Raw genomic sequence first — 14,882 nt, 5'->3', positions numbered from 1 at the left:
TCTAGCAGAGGAGTGAAGTCACATGTTTAAGGGTCAAACATTTTATGATTAACTATCCTGTTTTATTTCATCAAAACCCTCCAAAACCTTTGCTTTTGTCAGCAACTTCCAGAGGGTTCCAAGCTGACAGGAATTACCGAGTCACAAATTACACTTACCTGAACAATTCCTTTGGATTGTTCTACAGTGGGGAATATGCACGTTCCCTACTCAACTCTCTTCCTGCACCATCCGGGAAAAAGCAGCCCCAGCTTAATTGACGCCACATCTGCAAATATTCAGTCCGTCCACCACCAATGCTCGGCAGCAGAAGCGTGCATCATCTACAAGATGCATTGCAGAAATTCACCAAAGATCCTCAGACATCACCTTCCAAACCCACAACCACTTCCATCTCGAAGGACAAGAACAGCAGATAATTGGTCTCATCACACCTTGCAAGATCCCCTCGAAGTCATTCCCCATCCTGACCTGGAAATATATCGCCATTCCTTCAAAGTCGCTGGGTCAAAATCCTCGAATTCCTTCCCTAACATGGGCTGCAGCAGTTCATGAAGGCAGCTCACCACCACGTTCTCAAGGGGGATCTACAGATGGGTAATAAATGCCTGACCCAACCAACAGAGCCCACGTCTCATGTGTGAAAAGAAAATAGACACTAGAAAGAAAAGGACCATCCTGTGAGCTTCACTGAGTTCTTTTATTTCTTCATAATACAAGAAATTTGAGTAACTAGATATTTTACTGCATTACTGATCTTTGCTCTGAACCTGGGCAATGTTGCTACATGAAGAAATCTGTTTATGCAACAATTTAGGAACTGCAACATATAATCCGTTCTACCGAAATTGAATAGAAAAGGTGTGAAATCGTCAGGTTTGATTCCTTGAATGACATAATACATGAAATACACCATAAGGCTTGACCACAGAAGAATGAAGCTCCCAGAGATGATGAAGAGCAAAATCACAGACTTTCTTCTGCTCTCCATCTCTGGGTCTCTATGATTCTCTCTTTTGCTCAGATCCTGCAGCCTCTTCCGGGCTTGACTGGTCACTAAAATGTGTCTGACTGTTCGAGCATTGAGTGACAGAATTAGAGCGAATGGCAGGAAAGGTGTCAAAGCCGTGTCAAGCCAATCTAATGCCACCCACCAAATCTCAGTATAGTAACTTGACTTTGATTTACAGTGGAAAGGCACATTGTTGGTTATCAACCGAGGGTCATACTGAAAATAGAAGGTGATGCTTTTCAAACAGAACAGGGTGCAGGTTGTTGCTAGAACCACAGTCGCAGTTTTCTCAGTACAATATTTTGTTTTCAGCTTCTGACAACAAATGGCCACAAATCGATCAAAGCTGAATGTGACGGTGAACCAGACAGAACAGTCCCTGGCTGTACGGTACAGGACTCCAGTAAGACTGCACACAGGAGTGACGTCCAATAAAGATAGTGGGAGATAATAATAGGAAAATCTCCTCAGTATAACATCAGTGATGATGACCATCAGATCTGCAGCTGCTATAAGCACCAGGTAGCGTGTAGTGCAAGGGGATACACCACATTTTCCATGGGAAAGAATAACAATCGCCAATAAATTAACTGCAGAAGACAAATGGGAAAAAGTAGTGTGAATTAAGGATCAGAAATACCCCCTGCCTATTTCAGAGAGCAGAAATATAAATTTGTCACCAAAGGAACAGTGTACTGTGTGAGTGCAAGTGGTTTGTGGTTGACTAAGTTTTGATTATAAGACTTGCACACCCACCTCAGATTGTTCACCAGCCTAAATCGCTCCAAAACATTATTTAGCTTGGACAGAAACAGACCTAACAGCCCCGCCTATGACAGCAGAATAAAGCCTGTTATTATGTTTTGTTGCATTATTTGAAGACGACAATATATTCCTCCAGTTCTCAGCTCCCACTCCACTAGGTGCCAAAACCCCAGTAGAAATCTCCCTGCCAAACTCAATCATAGGGCTGGTGATTGGACTGTCAAAACAAGTCTTCATCTCCTTACATTAGGTCATACCCTGAACTTGACATTGGACCAAATCCTGAACAGAGCTGCAACAGGACCAGGAAGCAAGCCTTTAGAATCAGGTAAGATATCAAACAAGGCTACTCCATGTGCCTTACACAAATTCAGTATAACAGGGCATGCAGGGCTCCTTTAGTGACAAAGTGTAACTGTTCGGCCTGCTGTGGTACTTACATTGTAAATTTACACATCTGTACATTGCAAACATCTCAACATGTAGGGATTGGGAAGAAATCTGCCAAGATTTAAATCCATTAATCAGAGTCATTGAAGCAGGGATAAAGTCCAGAAGGGATGGTTATTAGATGAAGGTTTACAAATCAAACTGGAGTGCATATTGCTGAAACTCTGTCGCTGATGAAAATAAAAACCCAGCACAGGTTTAAAATTCACAACTAATCCATTATTCATTACCAGTTTTGGAAGAGACTTCCAGCATTTGTGTGCAGAAGTACTTCCTAACTTCTCTTCCAAATAGCCTGGACTTAATTCTCAGTCTGTACTCCCTCATTCAAGCATCCCCATCCAGTGCAAATAATTAATCTTTTCCTGTTAAAGTCTTGCAGGACTTCACTCAGATCATCCCTAACTTTCTAAATCCATGCCAAAATGTGCCAAATTTGTATAACAAGAACAGAAATTGCTCAGCCGCAGCTGTGTGAGAGAAAGTAGAGTCAACATCCCTGGTCCGGTTACCTTTTTTCGGAACTAGCCTGCCTGATCTCTCATCACACTTTCAAATTGTATGAAACACGGCATCGACAACAGAACACTGAATCACTGCAGTGTGGTAAAAGACCCTTCGGCCCAACAAGCCCACACCAAACCTCAGAGATCACACCCAGACCCATCTCCACATAGGCCACCCAAAGCACATTTCCCTGAAAATTATGGGCAATTTAACATGGTCAATCCACCTAACCTGCACATCTTTGGACTGTGGGAGGAACCGGAACACTCGAAGCAAACACATGCAGACCTAGGGTAAATGTAGAAACTCCACACAAAGAGAGACCCAAAACTTGAATCGAACCCAGGACTGTGGAGCTGTGAGGCAGCAGTGTTAACCACTGTGTCACGATGCTTCCCTCCTGGCTGTGGGCAGAAAATACTGCAGCAGCAGTGAGGTTGGGAGTCTCTGTCAGTGGAGAATTGTACTGAGAATGCTGCTCGGTGAATTGCTGTCACTGTTCCCAGCGTCTGGATAAGGCTGAACAGTCAGTGAGCTGTAGACATTATTGTTCAACAGATAAAACCAGAGAGCAGATCAGCAGGACATTTTCATAATGCCATACCAGGGATGCAAATTATAGCAAGGGCAGTGTAGAACGCCTTCTCCACGTTGAATTGGCCCAATCATATTTCCCTGCGAGCTGATCTGTCCCTTCAGGCAGGTGACCAGCTCCTTGTCTGAATCTCTGAGCTGATGCATTCACAGAGACGTTGCCTTATACTGTGTGGAAGCTCCTTGGGGAGCTTGAAATTACATCACTGTATATCTCAAATTTCTTTAAATGAACAATCCAATTCCTGATTGCGATCTACTAATTAATGAAAAAACTTAATAACGTGTTTAATCCTGATTATGTAGGAGCATTACTGCTCAGTGCATCACAATGAAATGACAAAAACAGAATCTGAAATCTAACAATAACGTTGCCCACTCAAATGCCAGGAGCCCCAGCCCAATGTCACAAATTATTTTGACTATGAAAATATGCCTCAGTGCTGCCCTTCTAACCTCTAGGGCTGGAATGGCTCTCTTTAAGCAAGAACATTTCACTTGCAGATTGCAATGTGATTTTCCACACACAATGAATGTGTGCATTGCTGCCGAGGTCAGCACTTATCCCCCAGCCCCAGTTGTTCAGAAACGTTTGTAATGTGAAAGGCCAAGTGAAGATAACATGCTTTTTTTGACCCCGAGGAAAGGAGTCTGTGAACAAGATGGGCTTCAAACGATGGATACATCGCTGACCTCCCACCTACTGTCACTGTCCATCCAAAATGCATCATTGGCCTCACGCTTGTGGTCCATCCTGATGCATCATTGTGTATGTGTGTCTTCGTGTTTTCAGGGAGGGTGATGAGGACAGATTAGCCTGAGTTTAAATCTGCATCTTTTTATCAGATTGTGGCATTTCTTCGAATATTTGCCTGTGTCGTTACCCAGTGAGCTCCCCGTGTTTCACCTGTCCTGGGATTGTTTGATGTGGAGGGAGCTTTGGTCTGTCTCTAATTCCACTCGCTACCTGCTCTTTGAGTTTTAGTTGAATCCTTTAGGTGACCTGGTGATGTTAGCTCGAAACGATGATAATCTGTGCATTATTCCTCCAACGCATTTTGTTAGGAGCCAGTGTAAATAGAGATTCTTCAGTCCAATTCCCACATACTGAAGAGCGAAAGCCTCACAGCTGAACCCTGAGATAAGTAAACGCTCTTGGGATTACAGGGGCCATGGCAGGAAGGATACAGCATTGTCTCAGAGACAAAACACAGGGCAATGGTGAATGTTCAGTTCAAGTTGTAGGATCTACACAGTGTGATCACATTGATGTTCACGTTTGGACCACTGCATCTTTTGGTGACACAACAATGAACTGGTCTTGCATTCGCCAGGACATAACCTCAGTGTTTTCAAGGGACACACAAATTGTCAATGGAGTAAACAATGGAAGAGGAGAGTAGCAGAATTCAGGAGGATACAAATCAGTAAAACAGTCCAAGCAAAGCTTCCTCACTCTTGAGGGCCAATTGCAGTGAAGCACAGAATTCAAGTCAAATAAGTTTGAGAGAGAGGAGAGCTTTTTTGTTGTCACAAAAGGAAGACAATGGTCACCCAATAATGTCGTTGCGGGAGAAGCCTGACCTGCATTCAGCCCAGACCGCACTCTGATGATAAAATAGAAACTGAGGGATAGGCATGTTAACAGCATTTAGTGATCGGGGGTTGAGAGTCACAGACACAGATACAGAGCCAGAGACACACAGACACTGAATGAAACTGGACTGAAGAAGTTTCAGACATGAGACTGAGACACGTGCAGAGCTGTACAGCAGCAGATTGGGGTAAATCATTCTGCATTCCTTGCAGTGCACTGGACGTATATTTCGGCAGACACTGAGACCCACACAATGTGTACGGCAGCAGGTAAAGGTGAATCAATCTCTGTTGCCTGAAGTGTACTGTTCAGTGAACACACCTAAAATATCAGAATGATGGAGGGATGGAACAGGTTGAAGGGACATGGCGTTGTTTGCACACACAAGGATGCAGAATTGTCCCATCCATGCAGAATTGAACTGGGAGACAAAGCATACTCCTCATAGAATCCCTACAGCGTAGAAACAGCCCCTTTGGCCCAACAACTTCACACTGACCCTCAGAGCATCCCACCCAGACCTATCCCCCTATAGTCCAGCTAATTTACCATATCACTGAGCACTGTGAGAAATTTAGCACGGCCGATCCAGCCTAACCTGTACACCCATGGACACTACGGGACAACTTAGAATGGTTGATCCTCGTCGCCTGTGGGAGGAAACCGGAGCACCGGGAGGAAACCCATATCAACACGCGGAAAATGTGTAAACTCCACATGGACAGTTACCCAATGGTGAAATCAAACCCGGTTCCGAGCTTATCCAGTCTCTCTCCATCACTGAAATGCTCTACCCCAGGCAAATATCCCCCTGAATCTCCTCTGCACCCCCTCCAGTTCAATCCCATCCTTCCCACAGTGAGGGCAACAATAGTATACACAGTACTTCAACAGTGACCTCACCAAAGTCCAGTACAGCTCCGACATCGCCTTCCTGCTCTTATAACCTACACCATGTCTGATTAAGGCAAGCATCCCGCAGGCCTTCTTCATGAACCTATTAACATGCCTTGTCACCTTTAGGAATCTTTGGAATGGATTAACGCCTGGGACACGGGCATCACTGGCTGTCTAGCATTTATTGTACATCCTTAATTTGCTTGCGAATGTGTCCTGCCATTCATTTTGGCTAACTCAGCGACTGTGGGTTAAAACCTGCAGGTGTAGGTTGGCTAACAAATTGGCTAAAGATAAAAGCAACTTCTCAGAGTGCAGTAGAACAGAAATTTTGGAATGAAGTCCTGGAACTCCCTCCCTGACAGCATCATGGGTCCGCCTGCATCACATGGATTGCAAAAGATAATGAAGGCAGCTCACCTCCACCTTCTCAAGGTGGTCGGTGAAAGGCGGGCAATAAATTCTGACCCAGCCAGTTTCTCCCATGTCCCACAAGTGATATATACAGCCCTGGGTGAGACGAGTGACCATTTAGAATGTATTGAATGAACATTTAGTGTCAAGTGTTGTCAAAATGGAAATAAAAAACAAGGTCTGGGGATGCAACGGATTGTGTTTTGAATTGACAGCACCTTCGAAGGCAATGTGCAATCTCTGCCTGTGAGTGAGTGAGGTGTGCATAATACATTTGTATCTTCATGTGACGAAAGATTGCCGGAGAGAACTGACTCACTGTCGCCATCAGTTGTTCACTTCAATGAATAAGCTGGAAAACGGTCCTTCTCAAACGTTGCAGTTCAATTAGAGGCAGATAACCTGAGAGCAAACTAGGCATTGAAGATGTACTCTCAAATTGACCAGATTCAGGGAAAAAAAGTTACATATCACAGAACATGTTGCTGTCATTAGTGTTCTGTCAGTGTCTGTGAATGTCAACCCTTGCATAAATATATTTGCGTCTGAAAGCACCACAATCTGATCTAAATCATAGAAGTCCTAGTGTGCAAGCAGGCTATTTAGCCCACCCCAACCCCCTGCCCTATTTCTGTAACCCTGCATTCCCTTTGGCTAACCACCCAACCTGAACATCTTCAGATTGAGTGAAGAGACCAGAGGAAGCCCATGCAGACATGGAGAGAATGAACCAATCTACGCAGGCAGTCACCTGAGTCTGGAATTGAACCCAGGTCCGAGACACGATGAGGCAGCAGGGCCAGCCACTAGTCCAACATTCAGTCCAATGACTTGAGCCCCCGAATGAGTGCTCCCCTCAAAATTTCATCCCTCCAGGTTTTCGCTCCCTCCCAAATTTATGCCCTTCCACAATTGTTGCACCTCACCCAAATGCAGTATGAGCAAGTTCGCCCCACTCCAAATTTTGCTGCGTAAAATAAATGGTGCTTCATCCCGCCAATGATTTGGCCCGAGTCCTAAACTTGTTCGACTCAGACATTGCCCCTATCAAGTATTGCACACCCCAGATATTTCCCCCAGATTTACGCAAACCTATACTTTAGCACCCAATTGATTATCATCAAGTTCAGTGCAGTTCAATAATTTTGACATGAACTTTTGACCTCCCCAATTCTTTTGCAGCAATATTCTTTCCTGCCCCAGAATATCTGCCATTCCCAAATGTTTGCAGCAAAATATTTTGCACCCTGCATTATTGCACCCTCCCCAAATATTCCACCTCAATTACATCTGCAAATATTTTGCCCTACCCTCCAAATATTTGCACCACCAACAGTGCACACTGCCCAAATATTTTTCTGCCCCCAATAGAAAACTGAGCACCATGCCCTGGAGCAGAGAGAAATGGGTCTGTGTGACCTGGTAGGCCTTTGACTGACTGCTTTTAATGCACAGCAAGATCCCACTCCCAGGCTGACAGAAGCTTCACAAAACAGAGGAAGTCATTTCAAACCACCGCCCCTGTCGCCCCCACCCCCAACCCCACCAGACACCACTGAGACACAGTTGCAGCGGTGCACACCACCTACAAGATACGCTGAAGATCTTTTGACAGTAAGCCATGACAACATCCACCAACAAGGACAAGGACAGCAGATACACATGAACACCACCCCCTGTAATTCCCCGTCCAAGCCACTCACTTTCCTCACTTGGAAACCTATTGCTGTTCCTTTCCTAGTAAATGGTTGACTGGGTGAGTTTGCGAATGGGGAGGGCTGTGTTGGATTGATGTGCATGGTGAGGTCCAGAATGAGGGAATCTAGTGTCAAAAATGAAGTGTAAACCATTTAGGACTGAGATGCGGAGGAAATACTTGAGTTGAAGGTTGGCGAACTTCTGGGATTATTTACCCTGTTACGGCATTGGGGTAGATGATGAAGGTGAATGGTGGATCGTAATCGGGGGCTGAATGGTCCACTCCTGATTTTAAATCTTTGTTTCGTACGTGTCTAAACTAAACAGTATTGAGTGCATCTGGAGTGTTCACAGAACAAGGTGTAATAGAGAGTGTGCACAATAAATAGAGTGTAAAGGTTGTGCCTGCAGTGACGGTGATAATTCACTGTTTCAGGAGTAGCTGTTGTTATAAACCTCTGAGCTTGGAATATTTCAGGTATGTATTTCAGTTTGGTCTGTACTTACTATGCTCAATGCAAGTGCCTGGAAGTTAAAAAAAACAAGAATTTGAAATTTAGAGGAAAAAAAATAGGAATGATTGGGGGCAAGCTTGAAAAAAAACAAGTTTTATTCAGACTGAACTGTGTGTTTGTTTGCAATGGGACAGTAACATCAGCTATATTCTCTGATCCCATCTCTAAGGGCTCTTTAAATCAAGGGTGTGCAGTCATCCATCCCAAGAGCATTGGGATGGTGGCATCAGACCTGAAGTACCATGCTGAGTGCTTATTTCCAGGATAACCCAAATGATTGGGATAAAGTCTTCCATTTACATTATTTTCTATTCGGGTTTCTCCAAATGAATTGACGCAGTTTACTCCATTTGAATTGATGTTCATACACTCAGTAAGAAGGCCATTAAAATGAATTAAGGACAAGTTGATTGGTCTGAATTCAGAGATCTCACACTCAGCTTATGTATCTGAGATGGGAGAAAGATTAAACAGAGTTTGAAGTGTGCACAGCATTTAATGAAGCAAAAGGCAGATAGGAAATCTAAAATTAGTATATTTCCCAGATGGATAAAGTACGGGTGTTGTTACTAGAGTAAGGAGATCCCTTCCAAGCAATGCTTAGTGGTCCCTGCCAGGCTGTGAAGATGTTAAGTCAGATGAATTATCTGGTAAAGTAACATGATGGGAAAAAATGATCAGGAATATCATATGAATATGCTGAAAACTTACTATGACAGGGAAAGCTAACCAGTAAAACAGGTTTTAGTTCCTGACACTCAGAGTGAGGAATCAAATTCAGTTGATTTGGATTTTAATGTGACTAGAAATAAATTAAATAATATGGAAAGCTGAAAGAATGGGATAGGGTAATGAGCTGTCTGTCTCAGGAACAGAGGTTTGAACCAAAAGGATTGTTGCAGCACTGTGAGGAACAATGTAAAAATACAAGGTGGATGTTAGTAAGGAAGATGTATGAGGAATTTTGAGGGAAATGAAGATAGATAAGACCCCGGGCCTGATGGGATTTAACCAAGGATTATATGGGAAGCGAGGAAAGAGCTCACAGGGCATTTGGCGATGATCTTTTTGTCCTCACTGTCCATGAGTATAGTGCCAGAAGATTGGAGACTGGCAAACATCATTCCCTTGCTCAAAAAGGGGAATAAGGATAACCCCAGAAATTTCAGGGCAGTTAGTCTTACTTCAGTGGTGGGCAAATTAGGAATTATGATCACTTGGATAGGCACCGGTTGATACTAGATAGTCAGCATGGATTTGTGAGGGGTAGCTCGTGCCTCACAAACCTTACTGAATTCTTTGAAGAGGTGACCAAATAAGTGGAGGCAGGTAGAAAAGCGGATGTGGTATTCATAGATGTATGTTAGGCTGTTGGAAAAGCTCGGCAGGTTGGCAGCATCTGTGAAGGAGAAAACAGAGTTAATGTTTCAGGTCTGGTGACCCTTCCTCAGAACCTGATGGGGGGTTGAGTTGTGGACAGTGCGGAGGGCTGTTCTTGGTTACAAAGGCACATTGATAGAATGTACAGCTGGGCTGAGAAGTGGCAGATGGAGTTTAACCCTGAAAAGCGTGAGGTGATTCATTTTGGAAGGACAAACTTGAAAGCAGAATACATTGTTAACAGAAAGATTTTTGGCAGTGTGGAGGAGCAGAGGGATCTTGGGGTTCGTGTCCATAGCTCCCTGAGAGCTGCCACCTGGGACGATAGCATTGTTAAGAAGGCATATGGTGTGTTAGCTTTCATTAATAGAGGGATTGAGTTCAACAGCAGTGAAGTCATGCTCCAGCTGTAAAGATAGCATGGTTTGGCCACATCTGGAGTATTGTGTCCAGTTCTGGTTGCCTCATCACAGGAAAGGTGCAGAGGAGACTTACCAGGATGTTTCCTGGAATGAAGGAAAGGTCTTACGAGGAAAGGGTGAGAGAGCTCGGGCTTTTCTCTTTAGAATGATGAAAGATGAGATGGAGGTGTACAAAATGATCAGTGGAGTAGATAGATTGGACAGCCAGAGATTTCTTCCCAGGGTGGAGGTAGCTATTATGAGGGGGCATAGTTTTAAAGTGAGTGGAGGTAGATATAACGGAGATGTCAGAGGTCGGATCTTTACTCAGAGAGTGGTAGGGGCATGGAATGCATTGCCAGAGAGGGTAGTGAAGTATTCCTCATTAGGAGCATTTAAGCGGCTATAAGATAGGCAAATGGATGATAGTATAATGTAGGGGTGGAGATTAGATCGACCTTAGATTTAGGGTAAATGTTCGGCACATGATTGCGAGCTGAAGGGCCTATACTACGCTGTACAGTTCTATGTTGTATGTTCTATGTTCTAGAACTGATGCTATAGTACATGAGGCTGATATAGGCAATGTGGTTCCGGTAAAACAACATCCCTGCAGGCTTAGTAGAGACTGCAGATGGTGGAGAATCTGACAAAGCAAGAGCTGGTTGAACTCAGTAGGCCAAGCAACATCAGAGGAGCAGGAAAGCTGACGTTTCGGGCCTAGTCCCTTCTACAGGCAGCAGGGCTTTTTTTTTAATTTAGCCAATTAACTTAAACCAGGTCCTAGCCACCAAAGCAAAATTAACCTTATATTTGATGGTTATGACATCCTTGGAGCAATTCTGTTATTAGAAATTAATAAGTCATCTACGGTATAAAAGAAGAGGGTATTTGAAAATGGTGTGAAAGAAAACTGTCATCTGTTAAGGTAATGGCTCCCAACAGCCATCAACCCTAAATAAAGAGAAAATCTCTGGCTCTCACAGAAATCTGTAAGCTGTCAGAGTGAGCATCATCTAAATGAAGGTACTACGGCACTCTTAGCAAATATTCCTGACGCAAGAATTCAACAAAGCAAGATGTTCCTGACTGAGGACAGCAGAGAAAGCAAAGAACATTCCAGAAGACTTATTCTGAATGAAATTTCGAGAGATTATGCTTTAATTTATTTTCTTTGTTAATTTGTTTCATATAAGTGGCTCTTGTATCTATTGGAACAGCCTACCGTTAGAATTTTGTTTTATTGGGGAATAGTTAGTAGTTAAGTGGCAACTGTTTGGTTTGTTAGTAGATCTGTTACTGTTTCTTAAATGTTAGAATTAGAAACATAAATTGATACTTGTTGATTGTAGAGTGTCTGTCAGGAATTCGTGTTATTTTGCCACTCCTTTACAACAGATTGGGAGGCAAGAGGCAGGTTACACCACTTTTCACACTTCCTTTAACATATGACCAGGTGAGGCAACCTTCTCTGTCGGCTTCTGGTTTTAAATATTGGTGGTCTGTGTAATTTGACCACCACTCCTTTGTAACAGGATCAAGCATGGGAAATCTGTTTTGCTGGATTTACCTTTGCCAAGGGTGTGTCTATAGGATGTTGCTATGTTAGAACAGTTGATGACTGGCAGTTAAATAAAATGCATCTTTTGTGAAGTACTTTGATAGATTAAAGTTTTGTTTGTATTGAATCTGGAACTCAACGCTTTAAACTTCCCTTCAAATAAGATAATTACTAGGGTCTCCTTAATATGTGTCAAGTGCATTTGTTCTGGTCCATGCTGGCATCACAAACCAGCCAACTTGAGCTGCTGACCTTCTCCAAGGAGAGGGGCATGACGGATGTTGAGGTTAGGGATAGATGTTTGCTTAGTCTAGGTCAAGTTGACATAAGGAAGGAGGAAGTGTTAGGTATCCTAAAAGGCATTAAGGCGGACAAGTCCCCAGGTCCGGATGGGATCTATCCCAGATTACTGAGGGAAGCAAGAGAGGAAATAGCCGGGGCCTTAACAGATATCTTTGCAGTGTCTTTAGACACGGGTGAGGTCCCAGAGGACTGGAGACTTGCTAATGTTGTCCCCTTGTTTAAAAAGGGCAGCAAGGATAATCCTGGTAATTATCGACCGGTGAGCCTGACATCAGTGGTAGGGAAGCTACTGGAGAAGATACTGAGGGATAGGATCTATTCCCATTTGGAAGAAAATGGGCTTATCTGTGATAGGCAACATGGTTTTATACAGGGAAGGTCATGTCTTACCAACTTAATAGAATTCTTTGAGGACGTGACAAAGTTGATTGATGAGGGAAAGGCTGTAGATGCCATAGACATGGACTTCAGTAAGGCATTTGATAAGGTTTCCCATGGCAGGCTGATGGAGAAAGTGAAGTCACATGAGGTCCAGGGTGTGCTAGCTAGATGGATAAAAAACTGGCTGGGCAACAGGAGACAGAGGGTAGTAGTAGAAGGGAGGTTCTCAAATTGGAGACCTGTAACCAGTGGTGTTCCACAGGGATCTGTGCTGGGACCACTGTTGTTTGTGATATATGTAAATGATCTGGAGTAAGGTGTAGGTGGTCTGATCAGCAAGTTTTCTGATGACACTAAGATTGGTGGAGTAGTGAAGGGGACTGTCAGAAATTACAACAGAATATAGATAGACTGGAGAGTTGGGCAGATAAATGGCAGATGGACTTCAATCCAGGCAAATGCGAGGTGATGCATTTTGGAAGATCAAATTCAAGGGCGAACTATACAGTAAATGGAAAAGTCCTAGGGAAAATTGATGAACAGAGAGATCAGGGTGTTCAGGTTCATTGTTCCCTGAAGGTGACAACGCAGGTCAATAGAGTGGTCAAGAAAGCATATGGCATACTTTCCTTCATTGGACGGGGTATTGAGTACAAGAGTTGGCAGGTCATGTTGCAGTTGTATAGGACTTTGGTTCAGCCACATTTGGAGTACTGTGTACGGTTCTGGTCGCCGCATTACCAAAAGGATCTTGGATGCTTTGGAAAGGGTGCAGAGGAGGTTCACCAGGATGTTGCCTGGTATGGAGGGTGCTAGCTATGAAGAGAGGTTGAATAGATTAGGATTATTTTCATTAGAAAGACAGAGATTGAGGGGGAGACCTGATTGAGGTCTACAAAATCATGAGGGGTATAGACAGGGTGGATAGCAAAAAGCATTTTCCCAGAGTGGGGGACTCAATTACTAGGCGTCATGAGTTCAAAGTGAGAGGAGGAAAGTTTAAGGGAGATATACGTGGAAAGTTCTTTACGCAGAGGGTGGTGGGCGCCTGGAACGCATTGCCAGTGGACGTGGGAGACACATATACATTAGCGTCTTTTAAGATATATTTGGACAGGTACATGGATGAGCAGGGAGCAAATGGACACAGACCGTTAGAAAATAGATGACAGGTTAGACAGAGGATCTTGATCAGCGCAGGCTTGGAGGGCCGAAGGGCCTGTTCCAGTGCTGTAGGTTTCTTTGTTTCTTTGTTTCCAACAGTGCACAGAGCATGGAATGGTGAATACATGTTTAAGGGTTGAGGTTTGAATGCAAGATATAGAACGGTCAATGGTTCACTCCTTATAGGCATAGAGGGAGCTGGCATGAACTCGCTAGGAGAAAAGATGTCCTAGCATGACCCAAGAATTAATTCCAATTTGTTCTGCCAGTTTGTCTTGGGCTCTGAATGTGAAAAAGTGAATTTGAAGTGGAATTCAGTGAATTCTTTATGAAAGACGGTATGTGGATTAGAAATTTTCCTTCTCTGCAGTTCAGATGTGCAATTCATGTTAAAGTTAGCCATGGAAGATCTTTAAGGAAGTCTATGATAAAAGAAAATATTCTGTTTCTTTGCTGTTGACAACACAAAATAGAGTCAGATATAACTTGAAAGATGCCACAATAAGACAATTAATTCTGGAAAGTTAATTTACCTTAAAGCCAACCAAGGGTGAAATTATTGCATGTCCTTAAAAAATAAGGCTTTATCATCACAGGGTGTGAGCCAATACAATGCGGATAAATAAAAACGTACTTTGATGTTACATCAAAAGTTTGCTTACACTGTGATACTTCATGCACACAGTTCAACAGGCATGTGTTGTTAATAATCAAATCGAGCTGAGGGGCTCCTGTAGCATAATGGTACAGTCCCTACATCTGAACCCAGTAAATGTAGGTTCTCATCCCATCCCTCAAGAGATGTGCAGCAACATCCCTGAGCCGGTTGAATGAGGGAATTTTTAAAAAAACAAATAACCACACATGCTGGGAAAGCTCAGCATCTGTGGAGAGAAAGCAGAGTTCAGAGCTATTCTCAAGAAGGGTCACTGGATCAGAACTGCCCTGAGGAAAGGGTTACTGAACGTGAAGCATTAACTCTGCTTTCGCTCCACAGATGCTGCCAGACCTACTGAGATTTTCCAGCAATTTGGCATTGAGGGAACTGCCTAAGAGGGTAGTGAAAACTATGAAAGTATCCAACAATGTATTTCCCACCTTATTGCAAGTCTTCTGTTAGCATTTGACTGTAACAAGGTAGCATCCGTAGATACAGTTTCATTGGGGAAAGAACATCATAATTACAAGTCATGTACTAATGAGTAAATTCACTCTGTCTACATCGATAATTTACATGAGGTTA

The sequence above is a fragment of the Stegostoma tigrinum genome, chromosome 46 (assembly GCF_030684315.1).
Source record: "Stegostoma tigrinum isolate sSteTig4 chromosome 46, sSteTig4.hap1, whole genome shotgun sequence".
Taxonomy (NCBI): Eukaryota; Metazoa; Chordata; class Chondrichthyes; order Orectolobiformes; family Stegostomatidae; genus Stegostoma; species Stegostoma tigrinum.
This window is presented reverse-complemented; position numbering follows the sequence as displayed.